General features: G+C 34.9%; 1 long non-coding RNA gene across 1 annotated transcript; it reads right to left on the bottom strand.

Moving 5' to 3' along the window:
- Nucleotides 1-4,970: 4,970 nt before the first annotated feature.
- Nucleotides 4,971-6,824, bottom strand: LOC129786357 (uncharacterized). Its single transcript, XR_008750113.1, has 3 exons — nt 5,723-6,824; nt 5,532-5,618; nt 4,971-5,411 (listed from the first exon to the last, which is right to left on the bottom strand). It is a non-coding gene; the product is annotated as an uncharacterized LOC129786357 (long non-coding RNA).
- Nucleotides 6,825-7,848: the final 1,024 nt, after the last annotated feature.

Here is a 7,848-nt window from a genome sequence, read left to right on the forward strand (position 1 = left end):
GGAGAAGCACAGTTGGGATGGAGTTTAATAAACTGGTGTCCTTGGATGCGGATGCAAGAGGAGTTTAAAAGAAAATGGTAAAAATCGTAGCGACAGAACGCGAAGATCGCAGACACAGCAATTATTGTCATGGAATCGAGGGAAGGAAAAATGTTAAGAAGGTGTTTCTTTTTCACTATATAAGTTAATTCTCTGTCTCACCCGTCTCTTCTCCCAATATATTGAGGAGTTTGAGGTGGTTGGAAGATGGGGAATTGTAAAAAAAAATAAAAGAGAGAAGACAAGCAATGTGGTGAAGCGAGTAGAAGGCAAAAATACAATAGCAATTCACGAATAAGAACAATGTCTAATTTTGTAATTATGCAGAGATTTTGATTGCATATTTCTTCCACCATAAATTCTTTGTAGCCTCAAACGTTCTTTTTCCCCCTTTCTCGAATCTCCACTGCTTTTTTTCCTCTCTGCGTAAAAATGCATATATAGCGCATGTATATGTATATAACACAAAAGCCAGAGAACTGGAGCTCCTCTTTTTTTTTCTTTAACATCGTGTTGTTCTTATAGAGGAACGCGAGAGGAAGAGACTCCGGCAACATCCAATGTGTGTTCTTTGGAAATAGATCAGAGAGTTTGAGGAGAAAAAGGGTTCTCACACACAGTACATATTACTGTCAGAAAAATGCATGAAACCATAAAAGTTCCTCCTCTGCAGTCTCATTTCTTGGGACTCGTGTGTGTGCCTTAGCTTCTTTTTTTTCTCCTGCTCTATTTTTGCATAAAATAATCGTGATCCGCAAAAGTTTCGTCAGACTTGCGTGGTTTTGGTCAGTGATCGCGCGCACAATTTAAAAGTAAAAAAAAGAAGTTATGTGTTGTTTATACGAAAAGGGCACGAAATGCGACGATTTGACCCCGAGACTGACTGACCTTGACTCTGCACAATTGACTGCCCTTTCCCTCCGCAATGGCCCCCAATGAGATAGTGCCCAGATTTAAACGAAATTTATTAGCGAATGGCGAATACAAAGCAGACACAATGAGAATTATTCATTTGGAATTGTTTTAATGATCATTGGCATGTGAAAAGAAAAGTGATCGCGAGATGAGGCTACATGCGTCGCTGAATGCATTTAAATTGCACTTCTTTTTTTTTCATTTTTTTTATATAATACCAACAACCCCGATCCCTCAACACAAGTGAATTCATTTTTTATTCCTTCCTCTCTCTCACACAAGTCTCATTTGCTTTTACTTTATTCACGATCAGTCTGCGGCAAGATGCAAAATTTTTCTTTTTTTTTCTCAAGAACAAAAATTCACGAGCAATAAAATTTTCAAGAAGTCATTTGCCGGAAAAGTTGAAGACTGAATGAGTTTTTGTTTGTTGCACTCTTCGAGGCGACAAATTGAATTTTAGGGTAGAAGATCGCGATCTTGAACGTCAAATATGATGGCAGATGATGATAAAATCTGTGAGGCATTGAGACTCCCGCAATCACATTTGAAGAAGGAGGAAAAAAAAGCACCGATATATCGTAAAATGTGTTATTTTATGGATTTATTCAAGAGACAAAATTTTTTTAATGCTGGTAGAATTCTCGTGAAGAAGTAATTTAAAATATAAAATGCTCAACGGAGATCACTGAGGAGGATCACTTTACGAAATTTAAGAAATGATGATGTCCTTACCTTTCTCTGTTGACGCACAATCCTTTCCTTACCCTTAGCTGGCAAACAACAGGAATGGGATGATTTTTATTTCTTGTAGTAGGTAGATGGTAAATAATATTGTTGAAGATCACACAACACTTGCATTACACGATCACGAAAAACGGAGTTATGCACTTTGACGATCCTCCTCGGAGAGGATCCTACCATTGACTGATCACAGCATTGATCTTCGCCTCGGCGCACTGCACACACCATGATCTTCACTTCTCTGGTGACTAGACATTTATGATCGCACTGGAGTTTCCTCTTTTCTGGGTCTCTCCTCTTTCGCTCGCACACTCTCTGCCTCTTTGGCTTTCTGGTTCAGGCCCTGTTGGTTGATATCTTTAGCTGTGCTTGTCTTTTTTATTTCCACATCTTCATCCATCTCTCTTCCCCATCCGCAACTTCCCGCCAGGGAGTAAAACTCTTTCTCATGCCACTCCATCCCAGGGCCCAATCGCCTCTTTAATGTGTGCACGATGCAACGTCAATTTCAACCGTGGTGCGATTCCATTTGTGTGGATGTGCGTCTTTCAGTCGTTTTTTTTTCTTCATCTTCCTCTTCTCTCTCTCTTATGTGGCCTGTTAAATTGTGCAAGAGATGTCTGTTGGGGTTTGGGAAAGGGTTGACTGCTCCTCACCTTGCACCTCCTCCGCATTCACTCACACACGATTACCCACCTCAAAAAAAATCCATTTTAATAGCAATCTAATGTTCCTACGCATCTTTCTGGGTGGGAATCTGGACAAAAGATCTATTCCCTCCTTGCAATGCCATCCCGCAATCCTTCATTTACCCATGTATGTACATCATGTATATTTACACTTAATTGCAGATTTTATTTTCAATTTGCTCACCGAGAAAAATTAACACGATAATCTACTTTTAACTATTAATTGCAATTTATTCTTTTACCCTCCTTTTTGCTTTGTCTTTCTCAAAAGAACGCGCTAATATCCTTTAAGTAATCGCCACCGAGAAGAGCACCAGCAAGAGAGCTATATGTATGTATATACAAAAAAAAGACGATGGATAAAAAAAGAAGAGCAAGAAAATATCGCAAGCCTCTCTAACCGGTCATTCATTGCTCGTTATAATAAATTGTCTGGTGCACTTTGAGAAAGAATAATTTCTGCTGCATTCACCTTGTAATCTTCCAAGTACAACGTGAGGCAAAACGCTAAATCAAAACCGATTTTTGCATATAATATGGACACCAACACATATTTTCACAAGGATGGCAATTTGGCTCAACAATATTTTATATAGCATAAAGTATATGTAGGTAAAAACTGCACAAAGTGCGATCCATTGGGTGGAATGGGGGGGGGTCTTGAAGAATTTCTTGGGTGAAAAAAAAATCGGTGAACGAAAATGGCAAAAAGCCACATCGCTTGTACACAATATGCAATGAATACAAAATTCAATGGCGATGGATCTCTCCCTTTTAAGGTGATCACATACAGAAGACTGAGAATTCGGGAATTTTTGAAATTCTCCTTCCGGTGAGCGTCGATTTCGTGAATGAGCAATTAAAACATTCGAATTGCCAGAGCTTTCGACACTCTGCGTGTCATCCTCAGTGGCTGTGGAGGATAGAGGTTGAAAAGAATTTGGCTTATGTGAGAAAATTGTTGAGATTTAGATTAAAAGAGGAATTTAACATGAATCTCGAAGAAAACCGTTAAAGGTTTCAAGTGATGAAAACCATGTTTTTCTCCATTTTCCCGCTGCTTGTTGTCCATATCTCATAACATCTAAAACAGCTATGATCGCTTGAAAATTATTTCTTTTAAACTGAGAGATGAGCAAAATAAAAGGCAGAAACTTTTTACCCTCCCACAACTTTGGTTTGGGGATAATCTAAAAATTACAAAATCTCCTTTTTTTGGCAATCGAATGCAAGTACCTATATACACAACAATTACGCAGAGAATGCAATTTTCTACATCCCCATGGGAAGCAATTTGGCATGTTTGAATTTCATCCAATCAAACGGTGGTGATGCTAAAAAGGAAATGCCCTGCCAAAATCATGGGTAAAAGGAGGAACAAAGGGGCGATGGGTAATGAAATTCCCAAATGATGTGCGTGAAGGTGAGAATATGTACGGGAGTGCAGAACATCTCGTTTCAATTGGGCGGGTAAGAAGTCTTGCAGGTTTGACTTGGAAAAATGAGAAGGAGATTGCTATCGCGAAAGTCGACCATCTGCACATTTTGTGATCATTGCAAATATTCAAAACGCCTATTAAATGCTTGAGATGTAGAAAACGAGCAACAGTCTTAGTGCAAATGGAGGTATAGAAGGCACAAAAAAAAGAAGAAGGAAAGAGCAATAGCGAGATTCCGTACTTGACAGTCCTTTGAAGATATAAAATTTATACATTATATCGCAAATAAGACTCTTTCGATGTTCGACTTGTTTTAATCGTTCTTGTTGTTGTTTTTGTTTTCTTAATTCTTATTTCAAACCCATCTCTGAGATCCATAGAGGGATCGGCTTTTTGTTGTGCAAATTTATTGTGAGAAATCTCTGCCGTCCACTTGTTGCGTCCATCCTGATGGTAAACCATTTGCAACAAAGTGGTTGCATTTAGCCTTGAGCTTTTTCTACGCAATTCTTATTCATTTTAGTTATATATTTATCAAGTTTGCCGAAGGATATTATGAAACACTTTGCTATGTACACCGATGTACTTTGCTGGAAAAACACGAGATGCAGAATAAGGATTTCCTGGAAAATTTAAAATGTATACCTAATACACTGAAATCATATAATAGCTTTTGGCCTGTAGAAGAACTATAAATGAGAAAGCTTTGCCAACGTATAAAATCTTGTAGAATATCATATTCTCACAAATTTTTAATATTCTGTATGGAATAACACAGCTCATTGCATTTTATGGCTTTCCCTTTTGAAATGATGAGATTTTCCTGAGGCTACATTTATATACACTGTAATTCAGATTTTAGTTATCATTACTAAAACTGGCACTGACTGGACTTTAGTAGAGAATTTTAGTAAAGAAATTTTTACTAAAATTTTAGTAGTTGCTCAAAACGAAAAATTTTAGTTCTTTCAACAGAATATTTAGTTATGATTATTAAAATGTTTTACGTCTGTATACTACTAAAGTTTAGGAATGCCAGCAGAGGTTTGAGTGGACATAACTATCAATTATAAATTCTTGGATTACTAAAATTTAGCTATGCCAACTGGAAATCTAGTTTTTTTTTTACTAAAATATTTAAAAATTGGATTTTCATAAAAAATAATTTTTTATTTAATTTTGATTTATTTTATAATACATTATATGAAATATTAGGCAGGTACCCCGTTTTGAAAAGCCTTTTTGTTCAGTAAAGTTGAGCAGATTCATGTGAGTATCTTCAGCGTCATTTTCTTCCAAAGTACCCCTTCATGGAATCGCGAAAGTTCTGTTTTTTATGTCAGTTAGCGGAATCTGTAAATGAATCACATTAAAATTAATTTCCTGAATTTTCTGATGTTATAATTTTTTTACTTAATATATTTTATGAAAAATATATTTACCTTTAAATTTTATTTCTGGTGATTTGATTTCTTCTGTCCTATCTCAATCAATATTTTCGATCATAGACTCTATCCAGGTACAGACAAGAGGGCTTCGATGAGAATGTTATCCATTTTCCTGTTTTTTATTGTAGTCTGATTAACTGCAAGGTAGTAAAATCATAGAATTAGTTTTGAATTAAAGGTTGATATTTTTAAACAGATTTTTTGCAAATAATTTGATAAAATAAATGGAAGTAAATCATACAAAAAAAATACAGTACCTTTTCGTGTTTATCCTCTTCGTTCAATTGAAATTTCCACAATTTGATTACGGGTTGACAGCGCTTGATACGCTCATTCGGGGAAATCTGTTAAATTAGAACAAGAATTAATAATTTGGATATTATAAATTGATAAGTTTTAGGATTCAATATATTTCATGACAATTGTATGTACTTATGTAGGTACTTACTTTTAAATTTTAATTTTTCCCATTGGATTTCCTCCATCCTGTTTCAATTATTATTGGGGATCGGCAGACAATTTAGGTACAGACAGGAAGGTTAAAGAATATGATCCATTTCTCTCCTGTTTATTGAGTTTGATTAACTGCAAGGTAGTAAAATCATATAATTAGTTGGTTGAATTTAAAGTTAGTAATTTTATTTATTGCAAATCAGTTCGTAATATAAAGTATTGTTAATTATAAAAATTATACATTACCTTGTCACGTTTATCCATTTTTTCACAATTTCTACACTAAAAAATCCTATAAATGGATTAAATTTACTTTTCACATATCTCACTGATTGAAGACAAAGTACTTTGCGTACTTTCGATGGAAAATTCCACAAAGAACTGAATATTGTGAAATACTTAAGAGGGTGCTGAGGAGAAAAATTTGTGTGTGGGTAGGAAAGGGTGAGAAAAAATGAGGCCTTCGGTATATGTGTTGTATGCGTTCTTCACACAAATCTTCTGCATGCATTTTTTTCGGGACCTCGGCACCCCAATAAAACAATAAAAATAGTTTGAGCTGCAACATCTTGCATTGGAACAAAGACAATATGTAAAATAAATTACGTAGCTAATATTTTCGCAAATTAACTTGATCAGAAATAATTACTATCAAATGATATAGAGGAAATAAAAATTCTAATTTTTTGCTAAAAATTTAATTGGTTTAAAAATGTGTCAATTTAGTGATATCAACTAAATTTTTGATTGGCATGGCTAAACTTTAGTAAAAGAAGAAAATATTATTGTAGTCATTAATCCTAAAATTCTAGTTGACATAACTAAAGAATTTTAGTAGTTATGTCTTTACTGGAAACTTTAGTAAAGAATTTGACTAAATTACCTACTAAACTTTAGTAAACGAGGAGTAAAACTAAAAATTTTAGTTATCTTCACTAAAAAATTCACAGCTAAATATAATTTTAGTAAGGATAACATAAGACTTTAGTGATTCCAGGCAACATAACTAAAATTTTCTGTTATAATTACTAAAAATTTTAGTAAATGTTTCATTACTACAGACTTTAGTAGCAGTTTACTAAAAAAATGAATTACAGTGTACGATGCAAAACAACTTCTTTATTAATAGTTCTATTAATGCAAAAATTTAAAATATATACAAATTGAGTAAAAGAATCTGAAAGTATATTTAATCATAAATTAAGTCAGTGAGACAATTCTCTTTTTTTTAAAGAAAAAACTTCGTCTCTAAAAGAGATTGGAGTTCCATTTAATAAATTAAAATAGATCTTTACAAAAAAAAAACTTTGATATCCATAAAGTTAATAACATATATATTTTTTGCAATCCTCTGGAGCACCTTGAAACTAAAAAGGGTGGTTAATTGAACCTTGAGCCATGGAAGGTTGTGGTAAAGCATATATACACGATGGATAGACGAAGAAGTGGAAAAAAGCATAAATGCTCGCCTTGTCTGGCATTAAGTAGCGAATTATGGTGATACGACGCCAGACACAATCTATCATAATTGCTCTCGGTGACATTCATTGTACCTCTCAACTTGTTCATCCTCATGATATCAATTTTGAGCTCCAATTCGCGTTCAGAAGCTAATCTTGATGCTATCGTGGCTTTTTTGTTGGCTTAGTTGATATTCCAGTCAGGTAATTGCAAATCACTCGCAAACGCACACGATGGTGCATTGAATGGAGTATTTATATATATGTAGGTATATTGATATAAAAGAATAAATTAATATGCGCATTTTGCCGCACTTTTTGCCGCAAACTCCTTAAATCAATAATTATCGATTGGAACGTCGTCTTATGCTGCTGTCTCGCATGGGATAAATGGCCAAGGCGACATGTCAACCAAAACTGGACCGGTCAGGAGAGACAAGCCGATGCAACAACAAGAACTTCACCAAGTCGTCGCAAAATGATTATATTGGCCATTGCTTAAGGGTTGTCCTCGAGTCGCCATCAATGTTGCATTTTGCTGTGAAAAATTCCACATGAAATACCTCAAGTGCAACGATATAATACACAATAAAAATGCCCCAATGGGATGAGGGACTATGAGCGTCTCTGCATTATGTTGGCAAAATGTGTTAGTTTTGTG

The sequence above is a fragment of the Lutzomyia longipalpis genome, chromosome 1, assembly GCF_024334085.1.
Source record: "Lutzomyia longipalpis isolate SR_M1_2022 chromosome 1, ASM2433408v1".
Classification (NCBI taxonomy): Eukaryota; Metazoa; Arthropoda; class Insecta; order Diptera; family Psychodidae; genus Lutzomyia; species Lutzomyia longipalpis.